We start from the raw sequence: 20,471 nt of genomic DNA on the forward strand, positions 1-20,471 counted from the left end.
GAGTGGCGGGGAGGCGATAAGTCGCAGCATTGGCGCTCGCCTGGGAAGAGCAAACTGGCGCTCGGACCTGGGAAGAGCACAAAACGCAGGCCCAACTGAGTCTGCGCATCTGAGGACTACCCGAGTGCCTGAACCTGAGCGGCTTGGACCTGGGAGGTGCATGCAGCCCAGGGCCAGCCTCGGATTGTTCCCGGCGGAACAACCTAGAGTCCGAGCAGTGTGGACAGGGAGGCTACACGCACCGTGAGTGGGGGCAGACCCAGGGTGGCTGAGGCACTGCGAGCCCACGCCAGTGTTATTTGTTTGCAGCATACCTCCCTCCCTCCCCACAGCGCGACTGAACAAGTAAGCCTAAAAAAAAAAAAAAAAAGTGTCCTCCACCGTGCCCTTTGAGTCAGGGCGGAAACCAGATACTGAAGAGACTAGCAAACAGAAGAAGATATAACAGAGGGAAACGCCTTGGAAGCTACAGGCAATAGATCAAAACCCTGTGGTTACTACGGACTACATAGGAAGGGGCCTATAGATCTTGAGAAATATAAATCTGACCAAGGAACTAGCCAAAAATGAACTGAACCCACAACACCCAAAAAAAAAAACCCCAAAAAAGCCCTAGATATATTTTTATTATTTTTATGATCATTCTTTCTTTTTTCTTTTTTTTTAATAAAAAAAAAAAAAAATTTTAAGTCCTCTATTGTTCCTTTAATTTTCACTTTTATAACCTATTACTTTGCAAAAAAAAAAAAAAAAAAGACCCTATTTTTTTCTTCTTCAGCAAACTTCATATATATATATTTTATAATTTTTTGACCTTGTTTTTTTTTTTGTTTGTTTGTTTGTTTTTTTCTTCTTTTCTTTAACACTGTATTTTTGAAATTCCAAACTCTACTCTAGATTTTTAATTTTCGCTTTTTGGTATATGTTATCAATTTTGTACCTATAGTTTTTTTTTATATAATTTCTGTGACTTTTTTTTTTTTTTTCTTCTTCTCTGTTTCTTTCTCTTCTTCTTTTATATAACATTGTATATCTGAAATTCCAAACTTTACTCTAGATTTTTAATTTATGCTTTTTGGTATTTGATATCAATTTTGTACCTGTATTTTCTTTATAATTTTTGTGACATTGTTCGTATTTGTTTGTTTGTTTTCTCTCTTTATTTTTCTTCTTCTTCTTTTTTTTTTTTTTTTAACATTGTATTTTTGAAATTCCAAACTCTACTCTAGATTTTTAATTTTTGCTTTCTGGTATTAGTTATCAATTTTGTACCTGTACTTTCTTTATAATTTTCGCGACCTTGTTTGTTTTTGTTTGTTCGTTTTTTCTTTCTTTTCCTTCTTCTTTTCTTTAACATCATATTTTTGAAATTCCAAACTCTACTCTAGATTTTTAATTTTCGCTTTCTGGTATTAGTTATCAATTTTGTACCTGTACTTTCTTTATAATTTTCACGACCTTGTTTGTTTTTGTTTGTTCGTTCTTTCTCTCTTTCTTTTCCTTCTTCTTTTCTTTAACATCGTATTTTTGAAATTCCAAACTCTACTCTAGATTTTTAATTTTTGCTTTTATGTATTTGTTACCAATTTTGTACCTTTAAGGACCCAATCTTCAGGACCCATTTTTCACTAGGGAGTGAGATTACTGGCTTGACTGCTCTCTCTCCCTTTGGACCCTCCTTTTTCTCCACCAGGTCGCCTGTGTCTCCTCCCTAACCCCTCTCTACTCTACCCAACTCTGTGAATTTCTGTGTGTTCCAGACGGTGGAGAACACTTAGGGAACTGATTACTGGCTGGATCTGTCTCCCTCCTTTTCATTCCCCCCTTTTATCCTTCTGGCCACCTCTGTTACCTTCCTCCTTCTTCTCTTCTCTGTATAACCCCGTGAACATCTCTGAGTGGTCCAGTTGTGGAGTGCACATAAGGAAGTGACTACTGGCTAGCCCACTCTCTCCACTATTGATTCACCTCATCTCATTTGGGTCACCTCTAACTCCCTCCTCCCTCTTCTCTTCTCCATGTAACCCTGTGAACCTCTCTGAGTGACCCTCACTGTAGAGAAACTTATCATCTTTAATGTAGATGTTTTATCAGTGGTGCTGTATAGAAGGAGAAGTTTTGAAACTACTGTAAAAATAAGACCGATAATCGGAAGCAGGAGACTTAAGTCCAAACCCTGACTCCAGGGAACTCCTGACTCCAAGGAACATTCATTGACAGGAGCTCATCAATTGCCTCCATACCGACACTGAAACCAAGCACCACACAAGGGCCAATAAGTTCCAGGGCAAGACATACCAAGCAAATTCTCCAGCAACAAAGGAACACAGCCCTGAGCTTCAAGATACAGGCTGCCCAAAGTCACCCCAAAACTATAGACATCTCATAACTCATTACTGGACATTTCATTGCACTCCAGAGAGAAGAAATACAGCTCCACCCACCAGAACACCGACACAAGCTTCCCTAACCAGGAAACCTTGACAAGCCACCTGTACAAACCCACACACAGTGAGGAAACGCCATAATAAAGAGAACTCCACAAACTGCCAGAATACAGAAAGGACACCCCAAACTCAGCAATTTAAACAAGATGAAGAGACAGAGGAATACTCAGCAGATAAAGGAACAGGATAAATGCCCACCAAACCAAACAAAAGAGGAAGAGATAGGGAATCTACCTGATAAAGAATTCCGAATAATGATAGTGAAATTGATCCAAAATCTTGAAACTAAAATGGAATCACAGATAAATAGCCTGGAGACAAGGATTGAGAAGATGCAAGAAAGGTTTAACAAGGACCTAGAAGAAATAAAAAAGAGTCAATATATAATGAATAATGCAATAAGTGAAATTAAAAACACTCTGGAGGCAACAAATAGTAGAATAACAGAGGCAGAAGATAGGATTAGTGAATTAGAAGATAGAATGGTAGAAATAAATGAATCAGAGAGGATAAAAGAAAAACGAATTAAAAGAAATGAGGACAATCTCAGAGACCTCCAGGACAATATTAAACGCTACAACATTCGAATCATAGGGGTTCCAGAAGAAGAAGACAAAAAGAAAGACCATGAGAAAATACTTGAGGAGATAATAGTGGAAAACTTCCCTAAAATGGGGAAGGAAATAATCACCCAAGTCCAAGAAACTCAGAGAGTACCAAACAGGATAAACCCAAGGAGAAACACCCCAAGACACATATTAATCAAATTAACAAAGATCAAACACAAAGAACAAATATTAAAAGCAGCAAGGGAAAAACAACAAATAACACACAAGGGAATTCCCACAAGGATAACAGCTGATCTTTCAATAGAAACTCTTCAAGCCAGGAGGGAATGGCAAGACATACTTAAAATGATGAAAGAAAATAACCTACAGCCCAGATTATTGTACCCAGCAAGGATCTCATTCAAGTATGAAGGAGAAATCAAAAGCTTTTCAGACAAGCAAAGGCTGAGAGAATTCTGCACCACCAAACCAGCTCTCCAACAAATACTAAAGGATATTCTCTAGACAGGAAACACAAAAACGGTGTATAAACTCGAACCCAAAACAATAAAGTAAATGGCAACGGGAACATACTTATCAGTAATTACCTTAAATGTAAATGGGTTGAATGCCCCAACCAAAAGACAAAGACTGGCTGAATGGATACAAAAACAAGACCCCTACATATGTTGTCTACAAGAGACCCACCTCAAAACAGGGGACACATACAGACTAAAAGTGAAGGGCTGGAAAAAGATTTTCCATGCAAATAGGGACCAAAAGAAAGCAGGAGTAGCAATACTCATATCAGATAAAATAGACTTTAAAACAAAGGCTGTGAAAAGAGACAAAGAAGGTCACTACATAATGATCAAAGGATCAATCCAAGAAGAAGATATAACAATTATAAATATATATGCACCCAACACGGAGCACCACAGTACGTAAGACAAATGCTAACAAGTATGAAAGGAGAAATTAACAATAACACAATAATAGTGGGAGACTTTAATACCCCACTTACACCTATGGATAGATCAACTAAACAGAAAATTAACAAGGAAACACAAACTTTAAACGATACAATAGACCAGTTAGACCTAATTGATATCTATAGGTCATTTCATCCCAAAACAATGAATTTCACCTTTTTCTCAAGCGCACATGGAACCTTCTCCAGGATAGATCACATCCTGGGCCATAAAGCTAGCCTTGGTAAATTCAAAAAAATAGAAATCATTCCAAGCATTTTTTCTGACCACAATGCAGTAAGATTAGATCTCAATTACAGGAGAAAAACTATTAAAAATGCCAACATATGGAGGCTGAACAACACGCTGCTGAATAACCAACAAATCACAGAAGAAATCAAAAAAGAAATCAAAATTTGCATAGAAACGAATGAAAATGAAAACACAACAACCCAAAACCTGTGGGACACGGTAAAAGCAGTCCTAAGGGGAAAGTTCATAGCAATACAGGCACACCTCAAGAAACAAGAAAAAAGTCAAATAAATCACCTAACTCTACACCTAAAGCAACTAGAAAAGGAAGAAATGAAGAACCCCAGGGTTAGTAGAAGGAAAGAAATCTTAAAAATTAGAGCAGAAATAAATGCAAAAGAAACAAAAGAGACCATAGCAAAAATCAACAAAACCAAAAGCTGGTTCTTTGAAAGGATAAATAAAATTGACAAACCATTAGCCAGACTCATCAAGAAACAGAGGGAGAAAAATCAAATCAACAAAATTAGAAACGAAAATGGAGAGATCACAACAGACAACACAGAAATACAAAGGATCATAAGAGACTACTATCAACAATTATATGCCAATAAAATGGACAACGTGGAAGAAATGGACAAATTCTTAGAAAAGTACAACTTTCCAAAACTGGACCAGGAAGAAATAGAAAATCTTAACAGACCCATCACAAGCATGGAAATTGAAACTGTAATCAAAAATCTTCCAGCAAACAAAAGCCCCGGTCCAGACGGCTTCACAGCTGAATTCTACCAAAAATTTAGAGAAGAGCTAACACCTATCCTGCTCAAACTCTTCCAGAAAATTGCAGAGGAAGGTAAACTTCCAAACTCATTCTATGAGGCCACCATCACCCTAATACCAAAACCTGACAAAGATCCCACAAAAAAAGAAAACTACAGGCCAATATCACTGATGAACATAGATGCAAAAATCCTTAACAAAATCCTAGCAATCAGAATCCAACAACACATTAAAAAGATCATACACCATGATCAAGTGGGCTTTATCCCAGGGATGCAAGGATTCTTCAATATCCGCAAATCAATCAATGTAATACACCACATTAACAAATTGAAAAATAAAAACCATATGATTATCTCAATAGATGCAGAGAAAGCCTTTGACAAAATTCAACATCCATTTATGATAAAAACTCTCCAGAAAGCAGGAATAGAAGGAACATACCTCAACATAATAAAAGCTATATATGACAAACCCACAGCAAACATTATCCTCAATGGTGAAAAGTTGAAAGCATTTCCTCTAAAGTCAGGAACAAGACAAGGGTGCCCACTTTCACCATTACTATTCAACATAGTTTTGGAAGTTTTGGCCACAGCAATCAGAGCAGAAAAAGAAATAAAAGGAATCCAAATTGGAAAAGAAGAAGTAAAACTCTCACTATTTGCAGATGACATGATCCTCTACATAGAAAACCCTAAAGAGTCCACCAGAAAATTACTAGAAATAATCAATGACTACAGTAAAGTTGCAGGATATAAAATCAACACACAGAAATCCCTTGCATTCCTATACACTAATAATGAGAAAACAGAAAGAGAAATTAAGGAAACAATTCCATTCACCATTGCAACGGAAAGAATAAAATACTTAGGAATATATCTACCTAAAGAAACTAAAGACCTATATATAGAAAACTATAAAACACTGGTGAAAGAAATCAAAGAGGACACTAATAGATGGAGAAATATACCATGTTCATGGATTGGAAGAATCAATATAGTGAAAATGAGTATACTACCCAAAGCAATTTATAGATTCAACGCAATCCCTATCAAGCTACCAACAGTATTCTTCACAGAGCTAGAACAAATAATTTCACAATTTGTATGGAAATACAAAAAACCTCGAATAGCCAAAGCGATCTTGAGAAAGAAGAATGGAACTGGAGGAATCAACCTACCCGACTTCAGGCTCTACTACAAAGCCACAGTTATCAAGACAGTATGGTACTGGCACAAAGACAGAAATATTGATCAATGGAATAAAATAGAAAGCCCAGAGATAAATCCACGCACATATGGACACCTTATCTTCAACAAAGGAGGCAAGAATATACAATGGATTAAAGACAACCTCTTTAACAAGTGGTGCTGGGAAATCTGGTCAACCACTTGTAAAAGAATGAAACTGGACCACTTTCTAACACCATACACAAAAATAAACTCAAAATGGATTAAAGATCTAAACGTAAGACCAGAAACTATAAAACTCCTAGAGGAGAACATAGGCAAAACACTCTCCGGCATACATCACAGCAGGATCCTCTATGACCCACCTCCCAGAATATTGGAAATAAAAGCAAAAATAAACAAATGGGACCTAATTAACCTTAAAAGCTTCTGCACATCAAAGGAAACTATTAGCAAGGTGAAAAGACAGCCTTCAGAATGGGAGAAAATAATAGCAAATGAAGCAACCGACAAACAACTAATCTCAAAAATATACAAGCAACTCCTACAGCTCAACTCCAGAAAAATAAACGACCCAATCAAAAAATGGGCCAAAGAACTAAATAGACATTTCTCCAAAAAAGACATACAGATGGCTAACAAACACATGAAAAGATGCTCAACATCACTCATTATCAGAGAAATGCAAATCAAGACCACTATGAGGTACCATTTCACACCAGTCAGAATGGCTGCGATCCAAAAGTCTACAAATAATAAATGCTGGAGAGGGTGTGGAGAAAAGGGAACCCTCTTACACTGTTGGTGGGAATGCAAACTAGTACAGCCACTATGGAGAACAGTGTGGAGATTCCTTTAAAAACTGGAAATAGAACTGCCTTATGATCCAGCAATCCCACTGCTGGGCATACACACTGAGGAAACCAGAAGGGAAAGAGACACGTGTACCCCAATGTTCATCGCAGCACTGTTTATAATAGCCAAGACATGGAAGCAACCTAGATGTCCATCAGCAGATGAATGGATAAGAAAGCGGTGGTACATATACACAATGGAGTATTACTCAGCCATTAAAAAGAATACATTTGAATCAGTTCTAATGAGGTGGATGAAACTGGAGCCTATTATACAGAGTGAAGTAAGCCAGAAGGAAAAACATAAATACAGTATACTAACGCATATATATGGAATTTAGAAAGATGGTAACAATAACCTGGTGTACGAGACAGCTAAAGAGACACTGATGTATAGAACAGTCTTATGGACTCTGTGGGAGAGGGAGAGGGTGGGAGGATTTGGGAGAATGGCAATGAAACATATAAAATATCATGTAGGAAACGAGTTGCCAGTCCAGGTTCGATGCATGATGCTGGATGCTTGGGGCTGGTGCACTGGGACGGCCCAGAGGGATGGTATGGGGAGGGAGGAGGGAGGAGGGTTCGGGATGGGGAACACATGTATACCTGTGGCGGATTCATTTTGATATTTGGCAAAACTAATACAATTATGTAAAGTTTAAAAATAAAATCAAATTGGAAGAAAAAAAAAAAAAAAGAAACTGCTTGAAGGACCAGCCACTCATCTCTACCTCAGGCCTCAGACTGGCTCTACACACCAGCCTAAAGACCCTTGACCACTTACCTACATGTCAGAAAACAGGAAAGAAGAGTACACAGCAGCATTCATTTAACAATTTCCTGGATGAACCTGCCAATGTCTTGATCTTGGGCTTCCAGGTTCCAGAACTATGAGAAAATTAACTTCTGTTATTTAAGTCACCCAGTCTATGGTACATTGTTATGTAAACCCTGGCAAACTAAAAAACACATTATAAGATAGACCTGATAACAAGTAGTTGGAGGTTTATGGCTTAGCCATTAGCAAGCCTAAACCCTATAGGCAGGTCAAATCCTGAGTCAAAGACTTGACTTGTAAGTAGGGTCCATTATGCTAATGAAAAGTTCTCTACTCATACTAACAGGATTGCTACCAGTAATTGCAGAACTGTCTAAGTAATTTCAAGGAAGGTCTCTACTATGTCACTAGAAGCCCAGCTAAAACTGTCCTTATATCCTGAGGAATGAGCATAAATATCTCTAACAGTGACATTGCAGGATAAATTTAATTAACTTTAGAACATAAAATGCGCATTTGTTAATGGTTGTCAGTCAAGTTGTCTCTAAAATTCAGGAAACTGTCTTGTAATGCTATGACAATAGCATCTTAAAGGAAAGTATATGATTTTACTGTATGAATGTTTCATGAATTCTGTGGGTTTTTTCAGTGGTTCTGTGACATCTCCTGAGACTATCAGAATATGATGGACCATTTATCAATCAAATTGAATCCAGATTGGTTGTTGATAGTTTACTAGCCTTAAAAAAAAAAAAAATGTATGATACAATCCAGCTTGTGAAAGAGGTATAGTGTGACTAAAAATACATAAGATTGGAATCTTACAACCAACTTGTAGCTTCAACTGCGTTCTCTTGGCAACACTCGAGTGAGAACAGGAGGGCACTACAACCCTCTTGGATTTTCTGGTTTTTCTGTTCAGACCTGTCCTAAGAGGATGTCCTTCAGCCTCCCCTGTGTCAGAAGTGAAGACACAGACGCAGGACTGGAGAGTCAGCAGCCAGACTTGACCTAGTTCTTGTCCCTGGTGGTCCAGTGGGTAATAATTATCTGCCAATTCAGGAGATGCGAGTTCAATCCCTGGGTCAGGAAGATCCTTTGGAGGAGGAAATGGCAACCCACTCCAGTAGTCTCACCTGGGAGATCCCATGGACAGAGGAGCCTGGCTGGCTATAGTCCATCAGATCACAAAGAGTCAGACATGACTGAGCACACACACACATCACTGTGGGGTTAGCAAACATTCTTATTTCTAAATATCTGTGTTTCCTTGGTCTCAAGTTTTCTTCCTCACTTCCACTCCACAGTCAGACATTCATTAGTAATGGCAGACACCACATGCCATTTGTATCCCCAGCTCAAAGAAGATCTGCTGAATAGAAGAATACTGAAGGAATATGCAATCCAAAGATGTTTATTGAACCGAATGGAATGGAACTCACATGCCTGGGGCCATTCACATACCACCATGATTCCTTTGCCACTCTTTCTCTCCAAAAAGAGAAAAGAAATAAGAAAATTTAAGGCAAGAGGAGAGAGATAGTGAGGAAGGATAGACAGGAAATATTGAGAAAGCATTTATAGCCCAGACATTTTTAGATCTGAAATCTTTTCAAATGAAATCCTTGCAGAATCCTGGTACCTAAAATGAATCAAGGCAGTATTGCTCTGATCTGAAAGTGGTGGGGAACTCATCTTCTCAACCCCCACTTCAAACACTCCCTTTTCTTTTCCCTGTCACCATACAACACACAGCCTCTCATGACTGCCTGAGGCATCCCTGTGGAATACAGTGTAACAATCACAGGCAGCAGCAGAAAGAGCCCTAGGTCAAAGTCAGAAGATCTGCTCCTCAGTGATGTGACATCAGCAACTTCTGTTAGCATCTCATTACTTCACCTCTCTCATCAGTACAGTAGGAAAATCATACCATCCAGGTCACTGGCCAAAATGCAATATCAACGTATATACCATGGTAGCTAGACCTTAGATAATCCAATCATTTCTCAAGCGGTACAAAACAAAAAAAGACATTATAGTTTGTCTCTTCACCTGGTGGTGGTTTAGTCACTAAGTCATGTTCAACTCTTGCCACCCCCATGGTCTGTAGCCCACCAGGTTCCTCTGTCCATGGCATTCTCCAGGCAGGAATACTGGAGTGGATTCCATTTCCTTCTCCAGGGGATCTTCCTGACCCAGGGATTGAACCCATGTCTCTTGCATAGCAGGTAGATTCTTTGCCACTGAGCCACCAGGGAAGCCCATCTCTTCAACTAGGCACCATAAAAATGACTTTTTACTCAACTTATTTCAACTTTTTAAAAAATTTCACCCATTTCTCCCACCCACACCACCACCATCACATCTAGCAACCACCAATCTGTTCTCTGTATCTGTGAACTTAGTTTATATTCCACATATTGGAACCATCATTTGTCTTTCTCAGTCTGACTTAACTTCACTTAGCATGATACCCTTGAGTCTACACATGCTGTGGCAAACGGCAATATTTCCTACTTCTATATGACTGAATAGTATTCCACTGTATATATTACACAATTTCTCTATTGATGTGTCCATCAATGGATACTTAGGTTGTTTCCATATCAGCTATTGTAAATACTGCTGCAATAACATGAGGGTGCATATGTTTTCCTTTTCTTCCAATTAATATCTAGGAGTGGAATTGCTAGATTATATGATAGTTCTATTTTTCATTTTTTGAAGGATCTTCTAAGGTGGCTACACCAATTTACATTCCCACCAACAGGGCATAAAGGTTCTCTTTACTCCACATTCTTGTGAACACTTGTTATTTCTTGTCTTTTTGATAATAACCATTGTAACATGTGTGAGGTGATAGTTCACTGTGGTTTTGATTTGCACTTCTCTGCTGATTAATAAGGTAGAATATCCTTCTGTGTTTCTGTTGGCCATCTCTATGTCTTCTATGGAACATATATCTACTTAGATCTCACTATTCTTTTATCAGACTGGTTTTTGTTGTTTTGTTTTGAGTTGTATACATTTTTTATTATTAATTTCAGATATTAGCACCTTATGCAGAGAAGGCAATGGCACCCCACTTTGCCTGGAAAATCCCATGGATGGAGGAGCCTGGTGGGCTACAGTCTGTGGGGTTGCTAAGAGTCAGACATGACTGAGTGACTTTACTTTCACTTTTTACTTTCATGCACTGGAGAAAGAAATGGCAACCCACTCCAGTGTTCTTGCCTGGAGAATCCCAGGGATGGGGGAGCCTGGTAGGCTGCCGTCTATGGGGTCGCACAGAGTCGGACACGACTGAAGTGACAGCAGCAGCACCTTATGAGATGTATGATTTGCAAATATTTTAAACAAAGTTTCTCCCCAGCCCCAGTCCCTATCTTTGTTAGGAAATGCACAGGGCTAGGTAAACACAGTAGTTTCAAAACCCAGTGATTTGATCTCATATTAGATAAAAACTTGACTCTTAGTTTAATGAGATTTTTCCTCTAGAGCCAGACACTTGTCCTGAGAAAGCAAAAAACAAAAACACACCCATGTGAGATATTAACTGGGTCAGGAAGGCGTTCATAAAATGCAATTTCTGACCAGAAATTCACTGTCAATGAGAAGAATAAACTGTTCTCTGTATTTTTGAAGAGCTTTTCTCCTGACCCTCTGAACCTCTTAACAGTTGCCTTATTTACCTTGAAAAAAATCACCCAGGGTTGACACAAATGTAAGATTTGTACCCTTATGAGTGTATCAAACCCTCCGCCTGAGCTACTCAATGTTTTCGGGCAAGTAACTACCTAGTGACAGTGTGTGTTGTTGACTGAGATTCTTTGGAATGGGGTTGATAACCTTGACTTCCTCAGTCCAGGAAGAATATTAAAAATGACTTTTTGCTTACTTTACAATGCATAAGAATAGAATTCTCCAATGTTTCTCTCAGCACAGGTAACAGACCTTGGTTTATTCATATTGGAATCTGTCAAATGAGCTATAATATAAACAGAACAAAAAGGATGAGACCATTTTGTCTGAGAGGATCAGTGCCATAGTAATAAGGCAAAGCAATCTTAGGAAGCTAGATACTTGGAATTCATAATGACTCTTAACATGAACCATTTACAGACAAAGTCTCTATCCTGAACTTAATGCTGGAATCAGAGTGAAATGGAAAATAACCTTATTAAATTATAAAGCCTTATTGAAATTACTTTGTTCTCGACTAAGTTCTCTATAAATGTCCACCTTTAAATCAGTCAAGATTCAGTTGCAGAAAACAAAACCCACTTAAGTAACAGTTTAAGCAGGAAGGAGTTCAGAATTGAGCACTAAATTGCTTACACATCTGTGGCATCTGTGGGAAGGCTGAAGAAACATATTTTAGATTGAAAAGTCACACTCAAAACCACACCACAAAACAGGTCCACAAAGAGCTGCTGCCTCTTCTGTAATCAAGAAACCTCTGGCTTCAAAACCACACTCTGGCTTTGATGATCACAAAATCATTATCATCAAAAGATACACTGCAAATGCTGCCTATTCCTGAATCAACTGTGCCCACTGTGATCCATGGATGCAGAAAAGCTGTCATGTCCTGCATTATGACACCCACACAGCTGGTGACGGGACGCCACCTCAGAAAAACAAAATTCTTCACAGCTGAGCTTGGCAGTAGAAACACTCTAGAAGCATCAGAGGTAGAGCCCCAACCTCACTTCTGCTGTCCAAATCTCATCTAATCAGCCAAATCCAAATCACATTCATTACAGTAGCTGCAAGGGAGTCTGTATAATGTATCTTCTGGCTTTCCAGCCTCTGCAGGTCAGGAGGCACACAAGAGCGAGGATGAAATGGTTATTAAGTGCCAGTTTTCAAAATCCACACTGGTGCTATGCTGGTTGAAACAGTCATTAGTATTCTAAGGTCTATCTAGGGTCTCACTTTCAAATGTGGTCTTAGATATAGAAAGGATTTTAATAATCACCAGTCCATCTCTTTTTGTTAACTGTGAACCAGAGATGATGTTATTTTGCTTGATGTCACAGTTAATTAATGGTAGAACCAAGAAGAGAAATCATATTGTCTGACTTTCAGTCTAGTCCTCTTTTTATCTCCCCCAGGGATATCTACTGGGGCTTCCCTGGTGGCTCAGATAGTAAAGAATCTGCCTGCAATGTGGGAAACCTGGGTTCAGTCCCTGGGTTGGGAAGATCCCCTGGAGAAGGAACTGGCAACCCACTCCAGTATTCTTGCCTGGAGAATCCCATAGACAAAGGAGCCTGGTGGGCTGCTGTCCATGAGGTCACAAAGAGTTGGACGTGACTGAGAGGGATACCTAAAGACATAAAAAGTAGTAAAAAGTGTGGCAATGTGGCTGATTTGTGTCAATATATGGCAAAAACCATCACAATATTGTAAAGTAATTATCTTCCAGTTAAAACAAATTAATTTTTAAGTGTGGCAATAGCATTTCCATTTCAGATCTGGTTGTATATAAAATACATATAGATGAATTATATACAATGAAGGGAATGGAAAATATTTCTTTCCCAGGATTTATATGAAATTTTAAATACTTGTATGACATATTTGTATCTCCTATATATGAGATATTGTATTTGTTATTGAAGAACTGGTGGTGACCAAAATAGATATGAGATGAAAAGAGCTGGTCAGTAAAAAAGCAAGAGGGTATGCTACCTGCCATCTACCTGAAATAAGAGAAACTCAGAAACTGAGAAAATCTCCATACAGTTGAAGCATAACTTACAAAAGGCAAGAAAGGTAACTAGTAAAGACATCAGGAGCAAATGCTAAAGACACTTTAAAGCCACACAGAAAACTTTGAATTTCATCCTAAGGCACAGTTCCACAATTTCATTCACTCACCTGCTGAATTCATTATTTTGCCCTGTCCCTGTAGTAGGTTCCTAGGGTTCCCTTAACAAAGATCCACAACTTGGTGGCTTAAAACAATAGAAATTTATTTTCTTATAGTTCTGAAGGCTAGAAGTCAGAAAGCTATCAGCAGGGTGATGGTCCCTCTGAAGACTCTAGGAAGAATACTACCTTGCCTCTTAGGTTTTGGTGGTTAATAATCTTTGGTGAACCTTGGCTTATAGACAAAGCATTCCAGTCTCTGCCTCCATTATTACATGGCATTCTCTCTGCGTATCTGTTTCTGTGTCTTTTCTTCTTATAAGAAAATATTGGATTAAACCCTTCTTGAGCTAAAGACTCACCCTACTCTAGTAAGACCTCATCTTAATATTATATATGCATGAATGCATTCTCAGTCACTTAAGTCATGTCTGACTCTTTGCAACCCTATGGATTGTAGCCTGCCAGACTCCTCTGTCTATGGGATTGTTCAAGCAAGAATACCAGAGTCAGTTGCCATGCCCTCCTCCAGGAGAACTTCCAGACCCAAGGATCAAACCCATGCCTCCTGTGTCTCCTGCTTTGCAGGCAGATTCTTTACCCCTGAACCACTGAGGAAGCCCAACTTGTTATATATGCAAAGACCTTATTTCCAAATGAGATCACTTTCTGAGATTCTGGAAAGGACATCAATTAGGAGGAGGAGGAGGGAAACAATATCCTACACAGTACAACCTCCCATGTCATTAATCACTTAATACTTTCTTTAAATCAACTCATTAAGTCAGCTTCTAAGCAATAGTGTCCATCCATATGTCTGAAAACTAGTGGTATGTTTTCAATACACACCAAAAAAGAAAAGCCTTCAAAATATGAAAACTAAAAACCTTTATCCATATAGTAATAGCAATGCCTATGCCAACTTCCGGAGAAGGCAATGGCACCCCACTCCAGTACTTTTGCCTGGAAAATCCCATGGACGGAGGAGCCTGGTAGGCTGCAGCCCATGGGGTCGCTAAGAGTCAGACACGACTGAGTGACTCCACTTTGACTTTTCACTTTCATGCATTGGAGAAGGAAATGGCAACCCACTCCAGTGTTCTTGCCTGGAGAATCCCAGGGACGGGGAAGCCTGGTGGGCTGCCGTCTATGGGGTCACACAGAGTTGGACACGACTGAAGCGACTTAGCAGCAGCGGCGGCGGCGGCGGCGGCGGCGGCAATGCCAACTTGAAGAAGAAATGCCCGAAAATATAGGTTAAAAAGAGCCCTTGAGATAAAGCCGTCAGCTGTTTTCACCTATGAGCAGACATTGGAGATAACCTGGACTTACAGATTTGTCTTTCTGATGCATTGTATCACTGATTCCCAACCCTGGACGTAATTTACAAGCACTCTGTGCCAATTAAATCATATTCTCTGAGGCTAATTTTTAATACTATCCAGTAACTTCAATGCATAGCCAGGAATGAGAACCAATATATTTATGATCCTTTTAAAGAGATTTTTTACTACACTTTGTAATTGGTTTTAGCAGTGGCCTAGAGAAGGAATGAACAGGAATTCAAAGTCACTTGCTAATTGAGCATTTGCTGAGTATAATCCAGGTAGCTGAACGTTTTGCAGATAACAGAAAGTTAACTAAACATTGATCTGTTATATATATAAACAGTTAGATTTATCTGTTTATCTATCTAACAGGTTTTAGCGCTGAAAAGATCAACCCCTCTTTTTTTTTTTTTTTTAAACTCTAGGAAGAGTCCTGGAGAATAATGTAGCGTAGGCAGAGAGCAGCCTACTGGAACCAGGTCTCAATATTCAGAAAAAAAACTGTAATATTTAGAAAGACCTGTATTATGTGTTATCACAATAAAAGAAGTTAAATTTACTATTAAATTTATCATTTATTATTATTATTTTTATTTTAAATGTATTACTCTATTTTCTTATGTAGCCATTCACCTGGAGTTACACTGATTTTGTGGTACATACAAGAATCTAGTTCCTGTATTCCACTTTTGTATTACTGTTATATGCCTGAAAGCTACTGTGTGCATGTAAAATGCTGGGTACCCTTTAAGAGCACAGCATGTAACTAAGTGTTCTAATCACCTATGCGGTATTACTTTCGTTACTCATTTTACAGATAAGAAAACTGAGAGCTGCAGGATTAAACAGCTTTCTCAGGATTGCAGTTAGTGTGTACTATGCAGTCCAGAGCTGGGACTAAAACTGAGGCAGTCTGCCTGGGAGTGAGTGTACGTAACCATTCTGCTTGCTCTGCTCTATCTACACAGCTACTGCTCCTTCTGCTTCCATTTAAGAGAATCAGCAAAGTAGATTGAATCAAAGAAGCCATTTGCTTTTGGAAACACCTGTATTCCTGATGGGAGTATAATTAATCCTACATTAACTTCATGGTAAAAGCGTCAATTGCTGCTTATTTCTCTTCTGACAACAACGATGGATATTTCCAATTATTTCCTGCACTCATTAGCATGTTTTCCAGATGAAAAATGTCTTGGATTTCTGGTGGAAATGTTAATCATTTGAAGAGCCTACCCCATGGTCTACAAACAAAAACATAATGGGCCAAATAATATGGACATATTAAATCTGAATCAAAAATTGCATAATAGCACATTTCCTTGGTTTTCATTACCAACCTAAATCAAAATATGATTAAGAACAATAACAACAAAACAGTAGAACACAACAATTTCCAGCAATTTTAGCCATTAAAAGAAATAATGAATAAAGCTAATTCCTTGCACATACAGCAGAGCATTAACTAACAACACAAGCATCTATCAAAACCATTCAGGCACAGCTGGGTGCTGCAGCCCACTTGCATTGAATCTGTCTCCCAATTAAAATATTTCCAGCCACTGGGAAATTACAGGTCTTTCTAAATATTGGGACCTAGTTCCATTGGGCTGCTGTCTGCCTATCCTACATTGTTCTCCAGAACTGTTCCTGGGGTAAAAAAATAAAATAAAAGAGGGGTGATCTTTTCCGCACTAAAACTTTTTTCTACCACTTAATTCATTCCTTTTTTCCTTCCTAATATCTCAAATGCTTTATACAGAGGGAAGCAAGTACCTACGACAATTGATGAAAGAACCGTTAATATGGGACATTCGCTCCAAAAAGCACTGAAGTGGAAACATCAGTCTGGATAAACTTTGTGAACAATCTGAGACACTGAAGACTTTGGGACTTGGAAAAACCAGTCCTTGGAAACAGGCCCATGGAGTCCTTGATGTTATTACCTTTCAGTAGAAGCAGGCACCTAGAACTCAGCTGACCACATCAGTGGGAAGTAGAAGCTGGAAGGATAAGAAGTGAGATGTTAGCAGCTACTTAATAGCATGAACATAGCAATTAAGATGAAGTCCTGAGCTGTTACTAAAATATCATAGAAGCCACACCTCAGGACTAAGGACCATATCACAGAACTAAGAGCTGATAGTTTGGACTAAGGGAAAAAGAAACCAAATAAACCTATCCCAGCAAAGTTTAGAGCCAGGCCTTCATAGAATCAGAGTGTCAGCTAACCCTCTTTAGAAGAAGGTAATCAAGGGTCTACTTTGTATCATCCACAATATCCAATATACAAAACAAAGTCAACGGGCATGCCAAGAAAGACAATGTAACATAGTCAATTAAAAGAGATGAATAGATGAACCAGATGATATATTAACAAAGACTTTTAAATAATTTTATAAATATTTTTAAGCTAATAGGAAAGAATGCATGTAATGAGGGAATAATTTCAAGAGAGTTGTGGAAAATCTGAAGAAGAATCAAATTGAATTTCTAGAATTAAAAATACAATATCTAAAATTTTAAAAATACAGGATAACATCAAATTGAATACTGGGGGGAAAGCATCAATGAATTTGAAGGCACATCAATAGAAATTACTGAAACTAAGAACAAGGAGGGAAAAAGACTAAAAGAAATTTTGAGGAGCAATTATTTTCAGCATGAAATTGTATATTCACAAAAATTGTAAACTTAGTGTGAGAGTAGAACAGAACATCTTTAGACCTGCAAGATCTCAAAAGACTAACCATTCATAGACTTCAAATCTACTGAAGAAAGGAGTAAGTCAAAACAAAGGTGTACATTATAATAGAGGAAGAGAAGAGACAGAACTCTGTTGAGGGTTTGGGGGACTGCAGCTGCTGCTAAGTCACTTTACTCGTGTCTAACTCTTTGTGACCCCACGGGCTGTAGCCCACCAGGCTCTTCTGTCCATGGGATTCTCCAGGCAAGAGTACTGGAGTGGGTTACCATACCCTCCTCCAAGGGATCTTCCCACCCAGGGATTGAACTCATGTCCCTTGCAGCTCCTGCATTGGCAAGCAGGTTCTTTACCGCTAGCCACCTGGGAAGCCCTTGAGGAACTAGGGCAGGGGAAAGAACTAAATCTTCATCTTCCATGGTAGAAAGTCAATAAATAAAGCTTGAAAAGGAAAACAAGAAGCAACAGTAAAAATATGAGTTTTGGAGCTGTGAGTAGTACCAAAATACTCAGCCAAAAGTGTTCAAAGTAGCTGTCTTTGGAAGAAGAATTTTGACTTAGGGAGTTGGAACATTCAGAGGTCTGCTCTTTGCCATAAGTTGCTGTGTAATGCTTGATTCCTTAAAAAATAGGAGTTTAACCTTGATTAAAATAAAGACAATGTTTTAAGAAGAGAAAAAAATTTAAGAAATATATAATATCTGAATAACCAGAAGAGTAAAACTAGAACTTAACCATAAAACAAAAAATGATTCTTCAATCAGAGAAGAAAGATTGAGGGGAGTTGGGGGAGTTAAATTTAGGGATTAGGTTAACTATTAAGACTATGGTTTCACTGACTCGATGGACATGAGTTTAACTCCGGGAGTTGGTGATAGACAGGGAGGCCTGGCGTGCTGTGATTCATGGTGTCCCAGAGTCGGACACGACTGAGCGACTGAACTGAACTGAACTTCTAATTTTAATTTGAAATCTTTCATAATGAGATTAACTAATTCTAGGAAGTTTGCAAGGCTATTTTTTAAAAGTAATTTCACTCACAGGAATTTGGGGAAAGAAGACAAATTATTAGGAAATCGAATAAGAGACCTAATAAACCCAAATTTCTGGAAATTTGTCTTTCAAGAGAGGGGAAAATAAGAGCGTTTTCCTTTAGGCTGTAATTATACAATTGTAAAAAGACAACAAAAGAGCACAAATAAATCTCCTGAGAAAAGACATAAAATGATGACTCTTGGCAGAGTGCTATGGGTTTCTCTGGTGGCTCAGACAGTAAAGAATCTGCCTGCAATGCGGGAGACTCGGGTTTGATCCCTTGGTTGGGAAGATCCTCTGGAAGAGGAAATGCAAACCACTCCAGTATTCCTGCCTGTACAATCCCCATGGACAGAGGAGCCTGGCAGGCTACAGTCCATGGGGTTGCAGAGTTGGACACGACTGAGCCGCTAAGCACAGCATAGCACAAAGTGCTATAACCTACTATAAAGGGAACTGTCTATTAGGTAGCCTTGGGCTAACAGATGTGTTACCAAACTGAGTGCTTTTGCACACAGTAATTGGAGGAAATAAAGTGTATTACCTTCTCTGAAAGCATTTTACCAATCCAAATCAACCCTTTGATGTATTTCAGAGATTTAACTGTGGTCCTATAATTATCCCAAGAAAATACAGAACTCTCTGTGCATTATCTATTTGTAAAGATGCTTATACTTATTCTCTTACATTAAACTTTTTACTTAAGGGCTTCCCTGGTGGCTCAGGGATAAAGAATCCACCTGCCAATGCAGGGGACATGGGTTTGATCCTTGGTCCGTGAAGATCCCACATGCTGTGGAGCAACTAAGCCTGTGTGCCACAACTATCAAGCCTGTGCTCTAGAGCCTGGGGACTGCAACTACTGAGCTCATGTGTGCAACTACTGAAGCCCTCACACTCTAGAGCCCGTGCTCTGCAACGAGAGAAGCCACCACAGTGAGAAGCCAGTGCATCTCAACTAGAGAGTAGCCCCTGCTCATCACAACTAGAGAAAAGCCTACGCAGCAATGAAGACCCAGCACAGCCAAAAATAAATAAATACATAAAATTATTTTTAAAAAGAAATTTTAGTTAAGAGAGTATAGCCACTGTATAAATCATACTGTAGTTTACTAAAATAGGAGGATAATGCAAAAGACAGAAAAAATGCATTTTTTTTTTGTTAGAGAGGTAAAAGAAGAAAGCAAAATGAGGAAAGAGAACTAGTATTTATTAAGTGTTGATCACATGTACAGACATTATCTCCTTGATCTTTAAAATAAATAGATATTTGTTTTATTTCAGGTTCCCTAGAAAACAGAGACAAAGGCAACTATTGAGAATTAATGGTTTTTGGAGAAAAGCAATTCCAGGGCAGCAAGGACAAGAAAAAGAAAACTGACACAGGAAGATAGAAGGCAATGAAAGGCATTACTGATGCATAAATTTCGCCTTGCATATTGACTTTAGAATATAATCTCATGCAAATGACTAGTGCTGGGTATGCTGGCTTCCAGGCTATCCCTCAGAGGGATATAAAGCTGACTCCTTATCCTGTGGCTTCTTTCACGAACTCAATGGAAGCCCCTGGAAATCTGCCACCACTGTTTTTGGTACGTGGGCAATGCCCCTTCTCAAGCTTGCCAACCTGCACCGCCCCCCTTTCCCCCTGTTTTCTGCCGGTCCACTAGGCTGACAGGTTCTCACTGGTAGAGTCCCTCT

Source organism: Bos indicus, chromosome 9 (genome assembly GCF_029378745.1).
Source record: "Bos indicus isolate NIAB-ARS_2022 breed Sahiwal x Tharparkar chromosome 9, NIAB-ARS_B.indTharparkar_mat_pri_1.0, whole genome shotgun sequence".
NCBI classification, from domain to species: domain Eukaryota; kingdom Metazoa; phylum Chordata; class Mammalia; order Artiodactyla; family Bovidae; genus Bos; species Bos indicus.